At 39.8% G+C, this 22,408-nt stretch overlaps 1 protein-coding gene and 1 non-coding gene across 11 annotated transcripts in view; both read left to right on the forward strand.

The window, feature by feature from the left end:
* SOX5 (SRY-box transcription factor 5) overlaps window positions 1-22,408 on the forward strand; it is a 421,524-nt gene that overhangs the window by 194,761 nt on the left and 204,355 nt on the right. The window lies entirely within an intron of this gene.
* LOC117871457 lies at window positions 10,370-10,485 on the forward strand. Its single transcript, XR_004644251.1, has one exon. It is a non-coding gene; the product is annotated as a small nucleolar RNA SNORA5 (small nucleolar RNA).

Consider the following 22,408-nt stretch of genomic DNA (forward strand, 5'->3'; position numbering starts at 1 on the left):
AGTATAATTGGGAACATTTTAAATATCAAATACTAAATAAACTCTTGTTATATAGTGTAGAGTAGAAAATTTTGTTTCGCTAATTATGTTAATTGAAAAGTCACAAATAAATCCCACATTAGGTGTTGGTATCCTTTCTGTTTATACAAACACTTGCTTACTATACTCTATCCATGGTCATCTGCTTAAGATTTCTTGGTATTCCAGCATTCTCCCTCTCTCCATCAAGGACAGATAATATTGAAAGCAAAAGGCCTGCCACTAGCTTTAATGAGCTTTGAATCAGGTCTTAGAGGAATGCCCCCAAAACCCTGCAGGGACGTCACTTAGAGCTGTGATCTCACTCTGTATAAAACCCACTTTGTATAAAAACAGAATTTCCCTATGTACTTTAACTGGCCCTAATTAAGTGTTCTTTTTTGTTTGTTTGTTTCAGCTTGTAGCATAGCCTTGCTTTACAAAACACTCTATGGTGCAGTGTTGGTTTTTTAGTTGTCAATATTAGAACATACAGTTCAATAAAGCAAAGCTATATATATCACACTTAATGGGTTAGAATTTTTAAAATGTATTAAAAATAATATGTGACTGTAGAGCCTCAAAACTGTCTCTTTGCAGTGGGATTGCTATTTTCCCCCTTGTTTTTATCATCTGAAATACTTTTTTTTTTTTTTTTTAAATGATGGATAGAGAGGAATGGCTCAAAGGCCTAGAAACTAGGAGAAACAAGTTACAAAAGTACAGCAGATACACTGACTAATAAGAATGAGTCCCCAAAATTCAGAAGGACTTTGAGTGGATTGGAACCAGGGGACAAGTAGACCATATAGGGAAATAGAAAACATACTATGGAAGTCCTGCATCTTCTCCTTTTTTTTCTCCTTTCTCCCAGGTAGAAGCTGGTGCCGTAGTTTTTAACAATCAGCCCTTCTGTGTATGTGTGTTTTCCTTCCTTCCATGTTGTTTCATAGTTATCTGTTAGTAACAGCAGTATTATTACACACAGATTAGAAGACAGGCGGCTTTTAGGCTCCCTGACAGTTGGCCAGAGCAGAGATTAGAGATAAAACTTAATCCCATGAGGTAATAGCAAAAAAAGAGTACAAAGACATGAGATGAGCCGATAATGGTTTGTTTAGGTAAGAAGGCTTCGCTTCGCATGGTGATTGGCTCTCTCTCTGTAGTGCACTGAATGATAGTTTCCCAAATCCTTTCTGAGGTTTCTAACGTTTAGCAGTGGTCTGGAGAGAGGACTAGGGGGAAAAAATGGCAACCAGCAGTGGTAAAAATAATAAAATCTTTATAACCATAAATGGAAGTTGCTGGACCATGGGGGAGATGAGGGATGTTTTCTTCCATAACTGCAGGGCTGCTAGTCAGTTAGCATTTGAATTGAGGGAGATTAAAACAATTCCCAGCGAAGGCTGATAATATCTGTGTGCGTGTGTACATTTCTTGTAAAAGAACAATAGCTTAAAATGTGAATTTAGAATGTAAGATTAATGTGACAGAGCTGTCTGGTTAAATATGCAACATTAAAGAAAAATTAAAGGCAAGATAATCTAAAGGGTGAAGTTATATCTGTGTGAGTGTATGCATGTTTGTTCCATCATGGTTTTTTGAGTCTGAATTGATTTGCATTGAAAGGAAGAGTGGTTGCAAAAACTTCCTTGAAATTCCCATATTCAGGAATGCTCTTCAATCAGCAAAATGTGACAAATAAAATTCAGATAAACCATCTTTTTACAATCAAGTTATTGGGGAATATTCAACAGAAGGTTAGGAGCATGATTACTTCAATACAGCCCTCTCATTTTACAACTAACACAGATAAGTTTGTGTTTGAAACAGACTTTGTCTAACTGACCACTGACAATTTAGTACTTCTCTGCAGTGTCAGAATTGCAAAGAGGTGGAAACTCACCTGGCTTTTAAGCAATCACTTTTCAGTCTGGCTTTTAAGCAATCACTAATGAAACCTGTTCAACACAGCCCCTGGCGTATAATAAGGATATAGTCTTGGAATGACTGATTAAAAGACTAACGTTGTTGCACCTGCCTGAGAGCTGGCTGCCTGTAACGTCAGAATAAAACAGAACTGTAATAGGAATGTAGACTGAGTGTATTAAAGCACATGTCCATCACACATGGGAAGGAAACAGTTTTTACTCTCAGACTTTGTTTGTTTTTAAGCTCTTACCCTTTTTTGGAAAACTTTTGAAAACTGCGGGAATAGTTTGAAAGCCAAAATGTACAGATATAAATGGTACATCTCCAGAATGGCCAGAAAGATTTGTTTCATTCAGGCACGTCTTTCTTTAATCTCACAATCCCTTTAGTTCCAGAGATATGGCAAGAATCCATTATAGGTAGTCACAAAAATCCAACCCTGTTTTTGTCTGTCTGGGACTGAATATCTAACAGTTAACTACACATTCACTTGGAACATTCCTCAAATTAATTTGTTTGCTTACCTCAAATAGATTCTGGATATAACACAGGAAGGAGATTAACTGGTTAAGAATATGAACCAACCCAAAATTTCACCCTAAACTTAGACTACCTTTCAGTTCAGTGCCAGCGTTGCTCTACAAATTGGTATCATGACTGCTCTAGTAGAGATGCACCCATGTTTTCAGGAAACAACATTTACCTCCAAATGTAGAAGTATAGATGTGTTTTATGTACTAGATAGCAACATGCCATAACCTTCTGATATTGTCGTGTCAAGCAATGCTGACTGAGAAACATGAGGTGAAATCCTGACCCTGTTGAAGTCAATGGGAGGTTTCCCATCGACTTAATGGTGCGAGGATTTTATCCATGGAAGTGTCACTTTAAGGGGCAGGACATTAGAGAGTGCCATATTGTAAGATGGATTCAGCTTCAGGCATTTCTGAGATCATTTCTAGTCTGGAAGGCTGATGACTAGAGCTGGTTGAAAATTTTGAAATTTCAAATTTTTCGTACAGTTAAAAGTGGCTTTTTTTCTTAAAACCTTTGCATAACATGTTACCATTTTCCAATCAGCTCTGGTCTGCTGCTGATGCCATTCCTAATCCCTCTTCATTTCAACTCCTGTAAGCCTGCCAAGGTATCTTTGATTCAGGAACCTCTTGGTACCAGCTGAGACACAAGGAGTGCATAGGATTGTACAGGGATCCCAGAGATCAGATACAGACATAATAGTTCACCAGAAGGTGGCATGTAAGGTCTCTACTGAGAGCCAGTAGCTCACTGGTCATCATAATCATTATGAAATGTATGTACAGATAATACTTAAGGAGCTGTGTGTCTATATTGAAAATTAGGTTCTTAAGGTCTTGGAGTTAAGGCAGGTTACCAGACGGTGACATACCTCAGAAAGGTTCCTTTCAGGCAGGAGATAACAGACACTTATCTCCCTGTCTGGCTATTTGTGCATTTTATGCCTCACACTGTATGCATATTTGTATAGTTAGCCAGGGATTAAGAAAGAGATTGCAAAATCTACAAGGTAAGAAATCTACAGGATGAAACAAACAGCAGAGTGTACCTCTGTTTATGAATAAAGACAATTGATTGTGCTGGTATATTTTGGGGGGCACAGTAACATGTGGAATTCTTCACCTTGGAGGCAACTGACAGCGTGCTTGTCTCATGAAAGGTGGGTCACAGCCAACTTGGCTGAAAAGCGCTGCAAGGATTTTGGGTGAGCAGTACTCTACAAGATATGAGAGTATCTTGATAATTAAGTCCAGGCTCTAGAATGCGTGTTATGATTTAATTGATGTATAACCATTTGTTGCCAGTACTTCTACTTGTTGAATAAACTTGGTTTCACTATAAACATACCTACGTGCTGTGTGTGTGAAGCAGAGCGGTGAACTGAGGTGGAACTGGTAAGCTGGGGTACACTGTGTCTTTGGAAGCAGTGAATCTGTGAGCATCCAGTGGACCTGGGGCTGGACATTCCAGGGAGTTACTCTTGGAGTTCAAGGATTGGGATGTGCCATAACTAAGCTGTAAAGTAACAGTGAAGCCTGCAAGGCCTAGCAAGGAGTGCTTGTGTTGCCTGTGGAGTTGGGAAGCTGACCCACAGCAGACATAGACAAGACTTCCTCATGCTAGGGGCTGATGGTAGCAAGGTGCCACACAACCCTGGATATCCCCGGGGAGCATCACGATACCTTGTTTTTGTTTTGTTGTTTACCCTATAGGTCCCATCCCCATTCTCCTCCCTCTCTGAATTAAGTGAGACGTAAAAGGCAAGGTCCACTGAAGGGTGCTCTGCCAAGGAGGTCATTTGCATGAGCTCCTCCAGTCTCTCATCTTGAATAACTCTGCAGCTACTGACTATGGAGCAGGACCCGGTCATCTTCAGATTCAATCAGCCCAGTGTAAAGCCAGGTTACACAATAGCAAGGGCAGTTGATACACTTACAGCTTTATATCATAGGACCACGCTAAAAAATTTGGCCCAAAGTTTTTTTGGGGATTTTTGTTTGTTTGTTTTTATTTTTGTTTTTTTGGGGGTGGGGTGGGGGGTGTCATTAGAACATTTAGAAAAGAGAAAGAAACTGAAGGAAATATTCCAGCCCCTCCACATGCCAATGGAAATGTCATGCTCCTGTCTCCTGTTCAGAGGTAATTCACATTTTGGGTAACAACTCACCATATAATTTGTTTCTAATGGAATTTCATGGTATACATAGCAGGCAGATAATTGGCTTAGAAGTAAATTGATGGGAGGGTTTCTCTCTGGTCTCTCTTTATCATTCGCTGCTGCTATATGTCATTCAGAGACCAACTCAATCAAGAGTCTATTACTGATAGCAGAATAATGTGGCTGCTATAAAGATCTTTTATGATGCAAAAGTGGGCAGTTGAATTGTGCACATTTCAAAAGGGAATGACATAAAAAAGAACAAAAGAAAGAAAGAACTTTCTCTAAATATGAGCTTTTGGACAGGAAGGTGCAGATAATTCCTGGAAAGACTCTTGCTGCAATAACTTTCTTCTTTAGAATCCTAAATTGAAATGGTGGAGTGTCTTGTACATTTTTATTTTTTCCTAGGAAAACATATTCAAAGAAAAGGCTGAGTGGGGCTGCCTTTTCAGTTAGTATGGTAGCGCTTCTTTTGGCATCTTGGAGTTAGAATCCCAGATATTTCTCATGTTCTCTACACCTTCTCCTCTCATTCTTCATCTGCCCTTCTCATTTAGTCTGTTTAAGGCATGACAGAAGGTAATTACCTTATTACCCTGATGTCTAAATTGTGGTTGAAATTTTGACTTTTCCACATTTTCAATATACTCCTTTAATCACCACCTGTGTTACAAGAAATAGCTGTGTGGTTTATACATGTGGGGTTTGTTTGTATGGAAAGGAAGAGAGGAACTAAAATATCTCAGAAGGATCAGAAATAATACTGGAATGTGGGGTTTTATGTCTCTGTCACTGAAACACTCCATTGTTCGTCTGGAAAAAATGGAAATATTGAACTCTTTAGGCCAACATTTCAGTTAAATTCCTACACCAGTTGTTGAAGGATGATGTGTTGTTGCCATTTTAATGTGCCTTTGTCTGGGTGCATGTCTGGATGCTCCCATGATTTCTCCTTCCCTTTTGCACCCTGTTTACTTAAACTCATCAGCCACCAGTCATGCTCACCTTAAGATTCTGTGGTGAAAGCAACTCTCCTTTCTCCTGAATTAGAGATTTAGATCTTGATAATGCTGTTCTAAGTGCTAGCAGGGAAAGCATGCATACACATACTTGGGCTGTGAATACTCCTAGTACCTACCAGTGTGGGTAATAAGAACCAAGACCAGAAAGTCAATTTAGATGTCTACACTGCAGCACAATCTGGTGCCATGAGTCTGCCAGTTGAAACTGACTGATTGAGTTGTATTGCCACTGTTAAAGAAGAAATGTAGATCACTCAAAACGTGAGTATTTTTTTTAAAGCAAATGAAACGCAATTGGGCAAATCCTTACTCACTTAAATGGCCTGTTCTCATAGGAGGCATCCAACTGACTTCACCGGCCCTGTTCCTGTTAATAAGGAGTGCACTACATGTGTGAGTAGAGCTGGGTGAAATTTTATGAATGTTTGAAATTTTGACATATTTCCCCCCCCCCCCACAACCATTCTTTTTCAAAGAACATTTTTGCCACCCGCTCTACATGTGAAGAAGGATCTACAAGCTAGGATCCAACCCGAAAAATATGTTACCAGCCTTCACAAATGCCATTCCTCAGGTTTCACATAACAATCGACCGATCTCAAAAAACCCTCAGAGGTTTGGATAAGCGTTCAAACATTTGGATGCTTTATTCTAATCATGTTGGTCTAGAAATGAGGTTAGAAATGCCACAAGAACAGGCTTTCCTCTATGTAGATATCCTCTATGTCCCGTGTCTGGCACGATCAGAAGTGCCACAGGAATTGCCCTTTTTAAATATTTTCCAGTCCGGCCCAAAATTATGAAGTTCCAAGCCACTGGAAAATCAGTGACAATAAAAAGTTAACTGAGTGCTTTTGTATTTCAAAAAAAGGGTTTCTTTCTTATTTTACTTGAACTCCTTTTTCTATCTCGTAACTACAAAATATCCTGCATTAAATAAAATTAAAGCAGTGTTTGTGAGCAGGGAACAAATCTGTAGCCTGTATGCTTCATGGACTAGTGGTAGCTTCCTCATGTCAGTGTCACAGAGAACATTTCCATATTGTACATCTGTAAGAGTCAGACCATCCTTCTGATGGCAATGTTGTATAGGTAGCCAGCAGTGACTTCATTTTGAATCAACAATGCCCTTCACAGCACCATGCGTTTTGAGACATAGTCATCAGTGCTTCTCACACTGAAGCTACGTAGCTTTTTCAGGCTGCGTAGCATTGAAATAAAAGAGAAAATGTTGATGAGGTTTCTGGAAACAATTTTGCATTAATAGTTTGAAAAAGAGCATTACAGGAGATAAAAATTCAGGGGAACAGCTGAGTACCGGAGGATGGCTATCAAGTCTGTTTCTTATCTTATAATTGTACATATTTCTAAAAAAAATAACAGATAGGGATGCGCAAAAGAAAATAATCCCCTGCAAGAAGCCTTAGTTTTAAAAGGGGTGGGTATACTTTTTTTCCAGTATTTGTCATGGTAATTTGTCTATGGGTTACAGCCAGGATCAGAAGTGTTAAAATAGCACAAGAATAGTTCTCCCTGTGTTAAAAGCTCATCCAGAAGTAAGAAGGATCCTTTGAATGTCTGTTCTAATGCGCTTTCATGAACAGTTTGAGACCCAAGTGATTCAGTGAGTTGGAATAAGGATCCATAATTCTAGTTAATAATATGAACCTTCAAAGTTTTAAAGGTTTCCCTTTTCTAACAATATAATGTGTTCACCATGGCCGTTAGCTTTAGGGAGCACACAGTTTTGACACTGTTGACTCTTGGCTACCTTTTTTCATACACTGTTGTGTATTCTTGACAGAAACTTGGTTTAGCTTGCAATGGGAAAAAGAGAGTGAGAGAGACTGTGTGTGAGAGAGAGGTGCCTATATGAAATGCCCCAGAGAGAGAGAGAGAGAGAGGCAAGAATACTGAATGGCAACATTTAGGCATTGACTGTGACATTGTATTTACCTTTTTAATGGATGTATGTAATAAAGTGACATGTAAATGGAGCACAAGGGGAGATATGACACTATATCTGGAAAAGGATAAAACAGTCAGTTGAATACTGGGCTATTATAGCAGTTTGCAAACCTTGGATAAACTCAGTCAGCGGTTGTATAATTGGTTATTCAATCCCGACCCTTGTTCACAGCTCAAAGCCAGGAACACTGAGACCTGTTGCCAATTTGAGTGAATGCAGTGACTGTACTCGGCCGGGGCCTAACACTGGAGCCAGGCCTTTTCCTGTGGGCTGGTTTCCACCATGTCTGGGACTGGCGCAGTGACAGTAGCCCTTTTGTTGTGAAAGGCTGGCTGGTACTCCCCTCCTTTGCAAAATGTCTAACAGCTACACAAATATAAGAAAATAGGAAAAGGGACTTACTGTAGCTTTTCTCTTACTGAGTTAAAACATGGAGGTTTTGAAAGGGAGGTGAGGTCCCACTAATAAGGGAAGCTAGAGCATGATGTGAAAAGTTTTATGGCTAGATAAGGAAAGCGCCGTGATGTCCCAGTGCATAACACAAGCTGCATGGTGAGATCTAGACTGTCTTGGAGATATGAAACACAAATTGTATTTTCAGGACAAGACATTGTTTTAGTATGTCCTCCTTCCCCTTTTGAAAATTCTCGTAAGACTGTGTGAAAAGGAATCTAAATAAATGTTTAAAGAGCTCTAATGAGCGCTCTAGAAGTTGTCTCTCAGCCCAAGGAGATGGCATTTTATAAGCCAGCTGTGGACCCATTTCATGTCACAGGTACCTCAGCTCTCCTCCCCCCCCACCCACCCCTCATGGACATAATTTCCCAATAGACACAGGGCGATATTTACTGAATGTCCTGACTCAGAGACCAGCTGTTTTTCTTCTAGTAAAATGGTTGATAGAACTAAATGAGAAAGAGTTTTTAATTGTGGTTGATAGTATGACTATTCAGTGATATTCAAAAGATCAGACTTGATGATCTAATAGTCCCTTCTGACCTTAAGCTGTATCAATGAATCTACAGTGTGCTATTCTTTTCTTTTAAAAATAGCTCTTAGCACGTTTCTAGTGTTCAATAGTTAGATCTTGCTCTGTCATAGGATGATGGTTTCCAACTTTAATTTAGTACACTTCCATTATTTTTGCCATTTAGTCATACCTAGAGAACATCACTTCAGAGAAAAAGCAGTTATTGTCACAGATTATGCACATTTTTGTAAATTATCAAATAAGATAAAGGCAACAGTTGAAAAATCACAAAGGCAGGAGCTTTGGAGAGGGGGGTAATCTCTTTGCCATCCTGATTTACCCTAGTGCAGAAAAAATAATACAGAGTGGCTTGATTTAATGAAAGGCTGCAATTCAATCAAGAGGTTCTGCTGAGGTCATATAATATAAATGGTTACAGCACCTCTTGACTGAGTTACAGCCTTGATAACTCAGTACTTTGTTGTTATTTATGAGGGTAACTTTTCAAAGCAATCTGCATATCTCCCACTAAAACCTGCTTTGAAAATGTTATTCCATGATGTCATTGAAAAGGATTTTTTCCCCTTTGGTTAGGGGGGAAAAAACAGCTAAATGCAGGGTGGGGGTGGGAGGAGGAGGGAAGGAATGCATTGTTTTAGAATAGAAAATTAATCACTTGGAAATGGATTGCTTATTGTGAAGCAAATGCAGAGTATTGAACTTGTGATACATGAGAAGATCTACAGAAACTCTAGCAGAAGCCTTTAATGGAAAATCCACCCTGCCATCTCATTATAAGTAGAACCCTGGGAGCCAAGTATTCCAAGCAGTAGAGAGAAGGTAGCATTATGAGAAAAAAAAATTAAAATAATCAGTGTTAATGTAGCTGAGCCTTAATCAGAGTACTGATTTATATTAGAAGTAAGTATTATGTTATCATAGAGACTCTTAAAATTTAGGTGTGGATTATAAACAGTTTGAACGTTTATCTGAGCAGGACATGACATAACTTCCTCTTGGTGAAACTCAAAATGCTTAGTGGTCAGAGCTGCTTGGAGTCCATGGACGCCTGCTCTCGTTAATTTTAGAAATTACCACTCAACATATATCTCATAATCTTAATCCCCCAAATATTCTGGTTCGGATTACAATACAATATTGTATGCAGGGATAATGCACTGATGACTCCCTTAGGTTAGTGTTTCCAGTTTAGTGAATTTTTGGGATCCAACTAGAGAGCCTACAGCAGGTGTAGAAGAATGAATGCTTGAGATGCCTCATTAATTTAATGTAGCTAAGAGGCTATTGGTTTTAAAGGATTTTGTAATAGCCTCATCGTGAACTACCCAAACGTAATTCATATAGGATACAGGACATCTTTTATTCCTCTTTTTTTCCCTTTCTCCAACCTATGAAAGCTCACTGAGTTCCCAGGTCATTGGTTGTAGGTGCCTTTCTGTGTCACAACAAACAAAAAATCTGAAATATTTGGCACTTTGGCACTGCATATAACTGTCACTCTTGTGGCTTCTCTCCCTTCCTCTAAGAGAAAGATGGATGGGAGAGGAGAATAAGGGTGGAAACGGTAACACACTTTGTCTAAGCATAAACCACAAATGACACATGATCTACAGTCTCTCCAATCCCCAAAGTCTTGGTAAACCAAGTGTTCTACTTCTAGCTAATGCTTTAACACCAAACCTTTCGGAAAATGTTGCTTCCAATACTGACCCATGTGATTTTAGTGGTTGGAGAACTCATATTGCCAAATTTAGAACACACTCTAAGATAATGTGTTCTAGATTTACCACAGAACTTGAAACTGTTGGGGCTCAGTTTCAGTTAAGATCTGGGAAAACTTGAGTTCTGGACTGCTGCATCATCTTTCTTTATTTCATTTCCTTGGCTGACCTAGAAGCATGCCAAGAATTTCTTTCAGATAAGAAACTTTATTATTTGCACAGTACAAGTTTCCAGATGGTTGAAAACACACATTTGTTACTTTTTCCCTGAGAAACAATTGTTTAAGTGAAGGAGATTCCCCAACGAAAAAAATAAAATTCTAGCAGTTTGGTGAAACACAAGGTGATTCTTCCATTTTCCATTTGTTCTCTAGCCACCCTCTGATCATAGTAGGGGTAGTCCTCTTGGGGAAATGTTTTCCCCCCTACCTCATCTCCTGATTTTTGGTCTGATTTTTACTTATCTTTTTGGATTGGGTAGTGGCTTTTGAAAAGTGTACAGACTTTTAGTATCTCACAAATGCTTAATTCCACTGGGACTTAGCAGATCCAGGTTCAGTTCTCAGCTCTACCACAGCCTTCTTGTCTGACCTAAGTCATGCAATCCCTCTGTGCCTCAGTTTCCCCATCTATAACGAGGGAAAACTAATACTTCCCCACTTCACAGGGGTATTGTGAGGACAAATACATTCATGTTTGTGAGGCACCCACGTACAGTGATGACTGTCATAGAAAAATCAATACAATAAATAATAAATGAAAGATGCTTCACTGTGGCCGGGAGTAAAGGGTGAACACTGAGGGGCCCATGTGTTTGTGGCAAAAAGGAGGATGCCTTATTATTCTCCCTGTGCCTATGAGGGAAGAATAGATTGAGTTTGGAGTTTACAAAGATACTGCTATTGTCCTGCCATTCCCCTGAAGCTGAAGGAGGGAATGCGGTCAGTGATACTACTGTTGTATTTTAGACTGTTGGCTGTGGGGTATAAACTGGAACCTGCCAGTGATCCCAGAAAACTGTAAGTGATGGAAAGACATGGTTTTTGTTAGCAGGGTTCAGCTTCCAGTGTAGACGATGTCTTATTCTATCTTGATCACCCATTCCATGACTTTTACTTTTTTGAATGATCTGGGCCTTAGTCTGATCCAAGTCGCATGGAAATGTTCCACCTGACTTTAATGGGAATTAGATGAGACCCTCTGATTCCAAAATCCTACTCTGTAAACATTTTGGACTCAAGAAACAATAAGAAAGGGAAGCTGGATGAAAGTTTCCCAAAGACATGCAGTGCTCTGTGAAAGCTGGGAAGGAAATCCTCCACTTTACACCAGGCTTATTTTAAAGCTCTCACGTGTCTAGCAGGGGAGAAGGAGGGAGTGTCTTGTCTTTTGGTATTGTATTATTTAATGCCTCTATGCATACAACCAAGAGGCTCTAGGTTTAGTCCAGCGGTTAGATCATAGGAGAAAAAAGAAACCAACATACAATAATTCTTTCTTTCTCTTCTCTTCATCTCTGTAATCATTACATTTGACGTGGTATTTAACCATCTCTTTTTCTCATTTATGTGGCTTCTTTTCCTCCTGAGTACATTGGAAAATGTGGGGAGGGAGGGGAACAGGTCAGGCAGGGCATGCTTGTTTGGTTTTTCCAGTTGCAACTCTTAAGACTTTGCTGAGAGCTGTGGTAATCAAAGTGGTTATATGATATAGAAATGTATGCTGTTGGCTTTCAAGGTATAGATTGCTTTCAGTTATGCCATAGCATCCCTCCCAGGATTAAGTCATTTGTTGTCTTGGCATTCCCTTAAAGCTTGTTCACAAAGGAGAACTTTCTGAATAATGGGCCTCTTATCCCATTCAGCCTTTCTGATCTATTAAATTCCTCATAACACCATTCCACAATTACTCCATACCGCTGCCACCTCCCCCGGACCTCCTGTTCTCAGGCAATCTGGGAATTTGTCCTTGTCATTTGCCAAACATCTCAGGCGTCTTGAATCCTTTCCCCCTGCCTCCATTTGATATTGACTCTGCCCCTTTCTGTGCATGGTGTTTGTATATATAGTACATCACTCTCTTTCACACATGCATGCTGTACAAACATTTAATATGTGTGTGTATACACAGCTCTCCATCTATTTTCTCTTTATATAGAGATACTGGTTTAAAAGTTCTATCTATAGAACTTGAACACCAGTTTCCTCATAAAATTCACAAATACATGGGAATCTTTGGATGATCTTTCAAAAGTAGATACTACTAAGATCTCTTACTATATATAGACGAAAATCTGTGTATAAACACCCAAATTATCTACACAGTATGCGTGTGAAAGACATGTATTGTATATGAAGGGAGGAAGGTAAGTAACAAAAAGTTATGAGGTGTGATTTCAACGTTAGAGCATCCATTGGCTGTTTACTAAAACTGTATGAAATGTGAAAAGTCCCAGAAACTGGTCTGGTTTGAGGTTTCATTACAGACACAAACTCAGACAAAGATCATCAAACAATGTACTTTTGTTTGAGAACCTTAAAGGTAAATCTGGGCTCAGTTTCCAGTGCCTGAGTAGATTTATCTCATATCAAATCTCTGAGAGATTCCCTGTTCTGGGAGGTTTCAGTGTTAAAACAGATGAAATATGCTGGCATTGGTCAAGTTTCACTTAGAAATTCGGAGTTCTATTTGAACCCAAAAGTCAGGAAGCAAATCCCACCTAGATAGAGACTGAAGAAAATGTTCACAGGATAATAAAATTGCAGAGTTTTGCACTCACCTACTGTTTGGTCCAACATTTTCTTCATCAGCATAGTTGGCCATTACTGGAAGTAGTTGTCCCACTGAACAAGAGCTGCTGCTGAAACAAATTTCTCATTAATGACTTATATCTTACAGGATCAGTTTCCTCAACCTAGGTCCAGTTCCTCTGAAGGTTCTATCTCCTGCATTCACAGGCCTCCCACTATTGGCCACTAGCTTCGTTGTTCCAGTGGAATCTTGCTGATGTGGGAGGTTATAGCCACAGAGGGAAGGGTGCTCTTTTAGGCAGACAGATCCAATCCCATCAAAGGCTTTGAGTATGAGGGCAGAGACTTTGAACTGGATTCTGTGCTCAGTGGGGAGACAGTGCAGAGACCGGAGACCAGTGCAGGCGATCCTGTTCTCTCACCTTGCCCTCCCAACCACTTCACAGAGATGTTGAACAACACAGGATGAAGCGGAGAGATGACAAATCCTGTGAGACTCTACAGGGGAAGGCTGTGGAAGTGGACAATCAGTTGGTTTCATCTGTGAGGAAGGACCTGAGCCATTTCAGGGTGTTTCCATTCTGCCGGGAGCTTCTTGTAGTTAGGTCAGGGGTATTTAATGATAAATGATATCAAATGCCCCAGCGAGATCCCTCAGGATGAGTATACTGCACTTTCCTTGTCTATGGACAGGAGCTGATAAGCCACCAGCATAGGTGCTGGAAATAGGGGTGCTGCTGCACCCCCTGGCTTGAAATGGTTTCCATTATATAGAAGGTTTACAGTTTGATTCAATGTCTTTCAGCACTCCTCACTATGCAAATTGTTCCAGCACCTCTGGCCACCAGAGCAGCTTGTACTTTCTCTGTACTGTGCCTTAGCCTGTGGCTTCACAGAAGGGAGCAGTGTCCAAGATACTGGCAGCTGACAGAGTTGTCATTTGAGGGTTGTTGGCTTTTTTTTTTTTTTTTTTTGGCTAGTTTCTTAATTAGCTTACTTAAATACTGGGTGATATTGACAAGATCGGTAATATTGAGTGGTGGTGGTTTCTTCTTTTGAAGTGGGTGGTAGCTTCACTTCATCAAAGGAGGTGTTGACAGTCTTTGTGTCCCAGGTATTCTCTGCTCTCTTTTACCATCTGGGCAGGGCTGGGAGAGAGCCACAGGGTGTAGCCTGTGATTGCCATCAATACTCCCATACCTGCTTTTTAAGTGAATGGCCCTAATTTTTGGAAGAATGGTGTTCTGTTCCTGTCCTGTGCTTGGTTTATTCTTCTTGGTAGCCCACAAGGCCATCCCAGATGCAGGTAAATTAATTCTTTGTAGAATTAGGTAATGCCTTGCAGTGGGAGGTATCATGTTCTGGGGTTGAGTGGAGGTAGTCTGAGTTCACAAAACCATTAATGCTCCAGAAAAAAATTAAGGGCATGATTATACTGCCTCTTTGGCAGAGGAGAAATAAGACTTCTGCCTCCTTCATAGCAGTGACACTGCTTTGTAGAAATCTCTGGTGCCTGCGTTTCTATCATATTGTATTTTCCACCAATACAACTTGAGTGTTGCTCCTTGCTTTTTCTCTTGCATGTTTACCTAGACTGGTTGGGTGATCTGTATGTGCAGCGATGTGGGAGGGGGTAATTCAATGGTGGTGTCTATAATAGTAGTCAGGGAGTAGCTGTAGTGCTTTGCTAACTTCTACTCCTTGGCCTCTTTATTGGGTAGTGTTTGCATCCTTCTTTTTCTGTTTTTTCCATCTTCCCTCTTTCTCTTGTTCTTGGTCTCCCTGTTCTTTAGTTCTGTCTTTCCCCTTCTCTTTCTCTTTCTCTCTCCTTTTTCCTTGTGCAGAACTGTTACATTAAAGAACCACAGATAATAGACTTATGTTGGTTTCTCTTCACTTGTTTGGGGATGACTTGTCATAACTGCTATGTGGCTGCACCACTCGTGCATCCTGATGTCATTTCCAAACTCACGAAGATAAATGTTATATCAAAAGGAAACCCAGTGTATTTCCTCTCCCTATTTAAACCGAAAATAACACAGTCCAAAAAAATCTATGAATGGTGACAAGTGAGAACAAACAGAACAAGGCAGATGGAATGCTGTACTTTGGTGGAGAAGCCTGTGTGAAAATCTTGGAAGATTATTCTAAGCAAATCCAAAGATGACATTTGCTTTAATAATTTTCTATTTAATTTGACATAATGATTTCATGCAAATATCATTTACATTACAACTACCATCCTGATTTACTGTGAAACTACCTGCACTTGAGAAGTTCTGATTTATAGTATAAATCTTGTCTTTTTTTTATTGTTCATATCTTTTCTGGCATCTGGCAAACAGATATTGAGATTTTCTTTTCACATATGTTGCGCAAGAGGAGTTCAGGATGTGTAGTTGTTTAGCATCAGGCATATGTGCTTTAATTCTCACTTCCAGTGGTAAAACAGTCTGTCATATTTTTAAAGAGACTAGAAATCTTAGTCTAATGTGTATTTTCTTGATATTTTTTTTGTTTTCTGTTCTTTATTTTTTTCATCCTTCTTATTGTTTGTATTATTTTGTTCACATCTCCAAAAATATATTTTTTGAGTATTTCAGTAATATCAGTAGGCTCTGCTTCCAGTACAGTGAGTATATAATCCACTCTTCTTTTCAGCATACAGCCCCTTTCACAACATTATTATGACAATTAAAAATTTAAATGTATAGGGCCGTATCCTCAGCTGGTATAAATTGGCATAGCTCAGTTTGGCCATAACATTCTATATCAGTCATTTCTAGAATATTCAGTTAAATTTTTGATACCATGTGTTTTGAGTGAGGGACCATATTTGCCTATGCAGGTGACTTGCTCTATTTGTACGTGGAATTACCTGGTTTGCATGTTCAATTACCTGTTTTGCTCATGCAATTATATGGTTTTGCATACACAATGAATGGGTTTTCATTTGATGGAGCTTACTGTCTGTGAAGAGTTTTGACATTTAGGCCCTTAATTAGCAAATATATATGTTTGGCATAAGGGGATCCTGAAGCATTTGTCCCCTGGTGGATAACATGTTTTGATGCATTATTTAAGATCTTGTTTGCCATAAACAATACAGTTTTTAAATGTGTTCATTTCCCGTTCACTTTAGGGAGCTATAGTTTGTACTTCCGGTTTTATGTCTGCCATTGTTCTCTGAAGAGACACACCTGGGTGAAATGTTAAGATTAGTAAAGAAAAATAGTGTTAACCTTAACAGAGAGTCTGTCGTATTTATTGTCTAACCTTGCAACTATCTTTCAAAACAAATACTCTTAAAAATCTCTTTCTCTCTCCCCCGCTTCCACATACTCTCTCTTTCACTCCTCACAATGCAACTAATGGCTAGATCTTGATTCAGCCCTCCCCACCCACACTTGCTGACATCATAAATTATCCAGATCTAAATGGACAACCTTCATTAACTGTGCACTTTACAGAAAGCGCTAGCTCAGGAGCTATGTGCTCTCCCACTTTTATTAAAAGTTAAAATGCTCCTGGCTGCCATGGAAAGGGGAGGATGGGGGAGGCACAATGGAAGACAGTGCCGCAGAGCTAATAAATAAAAATAATAACTATTACCTTTGGCTGAGTGACCCGGGGAGAAGAGCACTGTCGAGCCATTTGTTGTTCCCTTTCACTTGTCAACAGCACTGGCTTAAAAGCCTTAGCCATTGTTCAGGGCCTAATAGCACCTGTTGGGATGATAGGAAGACAGCTGTCCCAAAAAAAAAAAAAAAAAAAAAGTGTGGGGCGGGGCAGAGGGGGAAGGAACCAGTGATTAGTCAAGTAACATGTACTTTGGTGCAGCTGCAGTGGGACATTTTGTGTCTTAAAGTAGGTGAAGCCTCCTTATCCCCCACCCGCTTTTTCCCAGTGCAATAGACTCCTCTTCCCTGAGCTTGCTGACAAGAGTGCATTGTGAACCAGAGCCAAAAACCTAGAGGAATGTCAGATGAGGAACTGATCTTTGCGTGTCATTCTCTGAGAACAGAGCTAGTTATAACAAAACAAAACAACCCTCAACAAGCGGAAGTTGTGCCTTTTTGACAAGAGTAGAGATTTATTGTTTTACTCTTTTTTTAATTGCGCTCTGTCTTTGACAGCTAAGACTTTTCTCTTCTCTTGTTCCCTGGTTTAGTGTCCATGTTAGAAAGATGTAGGAATTCTGGACACTAATAATCAATTGTCTCTTTCCTAGCCCTGAAATTTGTGTGTTAATATTGTAACAGTTTTCTGGGCAATGTGGTTTAATGGGTAGAGCAGGGACTGGAAGTTAGGATATCTAGATTCTTGTCTGTAATCTACATGGATGCTTCTAGCTATGTGCCTCTGGGCAAGTCACTTATAATCGCTGTGCCTCATTTTTTCCTATCTTTAAAAAAGGAGATTACAGTACATATCTTTTTTTTAAGTGCTTTGAGATCTTCAGGGGAATGGTACTATAGTGCATATGTGCAAAGTGTTATGATGTCATTGATTATTATTTTAGTGGAATGGTTTCTATTTGAAAACATAGTGGAAATAAATGTTGAATATGGACTTTTTTTTAATTCTAGCAATAGTGCTAGATACATGTTTTATTATTATTTATACCATGTTCTCATTTTTTAAAAGATTGTTGAGATTTTAACTTACTGGTACCCTAAAAAGTATCCAGCAAGCGAATAAACAGCAGTAATAGAACCCTCAATATATTTTTTTAAATATTCAATATTAACATGCACACATATGTCCTAATGTATATTTTTTGTTCCGTACCAATCATTTTCTTAAGGTGTCAAAAATTAGCAGAGCAAAAGCATAGCTGTCTGTTAGTATTAAGTAGCTATTATGAGCCCTTAATTAGAAAATTAGTATATTGGTGGTACTAATATGAAAATATTTCAAGGGAATTTATTTGCTTTGATCTAACTGAGATGGAAAAATAAAGCTGATGCGAAATTTAATGGTTTAAATTCCAGATGTTTCTGTTTTTATGTTGTTACTCTTGAAATAGTTTCTGGAAATATTAAAAATATCTCATTGGCTTCTGAGTTATGATGCTGCTCAGTGACTTATTCTATCAGCTGTGTTTTGGGCAGATCACTCTTGAGAAATAAATTCCTTCTTTCACTTATAGCTGACTGGAATTAGAAAGGCATTAGAATGTTGCATGGCACAGAATTTTTCTTCTTCAGTCCATAGGGAAGACATTTTCCCCACATTCCACTCTTTTTCTCACACATGCTCCCATTTATGTAATTGTTGTATTGATCAGAAAGGAAAATGCTGGTCTTAAACTTTATATAGATGTATAATACTGAAAATTAGTTGTTTTGTGTTATTTATTTACATCGTTTTGTAGACCGAAATGGAGATTCATTTTATTAATTTAATTTTTTAAAATAATATCTCTGAAGAATTATATACGTTGTTGGGATTAATAGGCAGGTAACATGCTTCCTCTTTATCTTTTAATGCCATTTAATATATTTTTGGGGGCACTTTAGTCTTTGTGTACAGTAGAGAGGTGTACCAGTAGAAATTCTGTTGACATAGAGCCAACCACAAAATAACATCGGTGGAGTACGTTCACACTCAGATGCTTATGTTGGTGCATTCTGCCCACACGGCATGAAGTGTATTGGCAAAAATCGTGTTGCACTGTAGGTAGGCATCCTAGTGTCTTTCATGCTGTCTTCAGGTATGCTGTCTTGTGGAAAATTGTTCCATTTGAGAACTTGCTGCTACTAACATGGACCCCTTCCTACATTGTAAGGACAGGGTATATGATCTTGCTGTGCGTTCAAGGACACGGCACTCAAAGAGATTCAACTAAGGATGACTGAACAGTGAAGGCAGAGGCTACACTGTTACAGCTGTTCTTCACAGAATAACCGCGCTCAGTAAGAGTGGTGGCTTGGATGCCATACACTGAGCAATGGGACATGATCATCCTGCAAACATGGAATAGCCAGTAGTGACTCCAGAATTTTTGCTTGCAGATAGCTACAGTCCTAGAGCTGTGTATTGAATGCACTACTGTCCTGCAGCACAGAAACACCAAGATGGAACCTGCCCTTGTGGTGGAGAAACTAGTGGCAGTGGTCATGTGGAAGTTTGAAACACAGAGTGCTGTCAGGGAGTAGTCAATTTGGTGTTGGAAAACTTGGGGGGATCTGCAAGGAGATAAAATGAGTTCTGTCAGGATAGGTCAAGTGCAAGAAATAATAGATGGATTCAAGAAGCAGGGCTTCCCTAACTGTGCTGGAGTGATAATTAGGACCCTTGTCCCCTAGCCTGTGATTATATAAACCAAAAGGGAGGGGTGGTCTTGGTGGTTAGGCAAGCCTTGGTCGATCATTGTGGGTGTTTTACTAACATAAATATTGTCTGGTCCAGAAAAGTCCATGACACCCAGATTTCTAGAAACGCTCAACTTATTGACAGTCTGAAAGCAGGGCCTTTGTGAAGCCATATACTAGGAAACTGCACAGATGCAAGGAAAGGTTTAACTGTTGCCTGAGTAGCTGCAGAATGAATGTGAAGTGCGCCTGTAGAAAACTGAAAGGCAAGTGGAGATGTCTTCTGACAAGGCTCAATCTCAGCAAGAAGAATATCCCAACATTTATTGCTGCACACTTAACGTTGCATAGGGTGAGACCCCTATCGCCAGTGGGGATGAGTGAGTGGCCAGGCTGTCTGCTGAACTAAAACAACCTGAAAGTAAGTCGGTTAACAGTAGCACTGCCAGAACGCTTCAGGTGAGGTACTTTGACAGTGGAGATAGCCTGAAAATGTGATCGTTTGTATAGTCACTGGTGGTGTATTGTATTTGTACACTGCTTTCACCATTTTTTGGAATGAATTAAGATAATTTTAAGGAATATTTGATTGAATTGTGGGAGACTTGCATATGCATATATGTGAACAATAGTAAAATGACTGCTGGAGTATTTCTAGATTGAACAGAAGCAATTGCTTCTATAGTATGCAGGATAGCTGACTTTTTTTAAGTACTCGTTCAATGTTTTTATCGATCTATGGGACCATTTTTGGCTATGTGAAATACTTTCTAGCACTATGGGCAGCACTACAATGCCAGAAATCACAATAAAGATACCTCAATGTTCAGACATGTATTTTATCAACATGCCAGCCATCAAAAAAAAAAAAAAAAAAAAAAAAAAAAATAGCAACTAACAGATGATTTTGCCTTTGCTAACTACAACCCATAACTATGTATGGAAAAAGTGCAACAAGAAGCTGGATGTCAATGCATCACAGATGACAAGACTTACAATCAAAGCAGTTCTCTTTGTTCCCTGAGCTTTTGTCTACTGGAGTAGAGCGCAGTGGGAACTGACTCAAAAGGATTGTGGGGAGGTTGGTGGCTCAAGGAGCAGGGATGGAGAGGTGTGATCCTGCCAGAGAAGGGAGCTGTTTAAGAAGTCTGAAAGCCACCTGGGAACATATGTAGCTGAATAGTTTTCTGTGATGATCCTCCCAGTGGATCTGGTGTGGAGTAGGGTCATGCATACTATGGTGGGCTGATCAAAGTATCTCTGCGTTGGAGTTTCTGGGAAAATCTTAAATACTGTGTGTTAACAATCTTTTGTGAAATTGTGCCCACAGACCAAAAGCTGTGTGTAAAAATTAACAGACTATTTCATCCATAGTACCGTACATGCTACAGTGTGCAACTGGGTGGCTGCTGGCCCAGTCGTGTGTATATGTGCGCCATCCTGAATTTTTTTTTTTTTTTTTTGTATTCAGTATCTCTCCCCCTGTGTCAGTTGTGCCCCATGCATGAGCTATGTATATCTTTGTGGATACATTTCACGATGGCCACATATCAGGGGACAGTGCTACCTTGACTGTAAGAGGAAATGTACGTTGTGTGGTCTTGAATTTCCAAACCTCAGTGCACTGTATGTGTGTCTGTTTGTGATCTATGGTGTCTTGCAAAGCTGCATGTAATGCCTTAAAAGCTGCTCGGTTGTTAGAGAACCATATATGTGGGTGTGCAAATGCTGTATGTTCATGTAACCCCATGATAACAATTGCACAAAACTATTTATAGTTAATACTGCCTTGTTCACTTGTTATGAACGTTGTCTGGTGCTGCTATTGATACAGGTAAGGTCTGTGCAATTAAAATACTCTTTAAAAAAGAGATTTTTCTGCATGTATACCTTTGTCTATCATTTTGATGGAGGGAGGGAAGAAGATTAATTTATAACGTGGACTTTAGGTCTGAGTTTGTTTGCCTTCCAGTGTAAACTGGGAGAGCAGTGGGTTAATTTTGGTGCATTGAGAATACTTATGCAAGAATAGTTGCTGGAGGGTGTTGGTATAATGGTGTGCAGATGGACATGGGGTGAAGAAATGGTGGATAGATGGCAGAGTGTGTTTACAGATAGATTAGAAGGAAAGGCTATATGGGTTCACACCATGTTCTCCATCAGCTCTTTCCAGGCAATGCAAACATACAGGCACACATTGCCAAGAGTTAGGGTATATCAGCCTACACTATAGTTTCTTTAATGGGACTTAAACAATCACTTGTCTTCCCAGATTCTCCCTCTTCCAGGGATGACCTGTATTGGCATGAGACATTCAGACTGTCTGGGGGTCCAGACGGATGTTGGACACTGTTCTTTACTCCACCTTGTTGTCCACTTGCTGGCCAGTGCCAGACACGTCCCTCTCATCCACTGCTCCACAGGGGCTTCCTCCTCCTCTCCTGGACATGAATTGTTCACTGTGGTTACGGGGGAAATGATAGTGCCCCTGGTGAATATAGCAGCCAGATGGTTATAAAAGACACAGGTCATGTGGGTAGCTCCGGAACTCATTGTTCTCCTTCACCTTCTGCCTCAGCTCCTTTCCCTTTGCACAGCCCTGGGACTTCTCTTTGGAAGTTTTGAGTTTTGCCGTTTCCTTTGCCTAGTCACTGTAAATAGTCTTGTTCCTATGGGAGTGCTGCAGCTGAGCCTGCACACACTCCTCTCCCTACAGTGCAAGGAAATCGAGCATCTCCTCCTTGAACCAGGCAGCAGCACAGGACTGAGAGTGAGGAGCCATGCTGTCAGCAAATAATCAGCAGATAACAGCAACAGATATGGCTGTGAAGACTTTGCTGGGCATTTAAAAGTGAGGTGGGCTTCTAGTCATTGTGACCCCTGAACAATGGAGTTCAAAAGTGCTTCCAGACAGGTCACTCCTGAAGGGAATGTTACATTGTGGGATTGCACTTGGAGGGCTGCTTATGGGTTCAGGTACCCGTGCATTC

This window comes from Trachemys scripta, chromosome 1 (genome assembly GCF_013100865.1).
Source record: "Trachemys scripta elegans isolate TJP31775 chromosome 1, CAS_Tse_1.0, whole genome shotgun sequence".
NCBI lineage: Eukaryota > Metazoa > Chordata > Testudines > Emydidae > Trachemys > Trachemys scripta.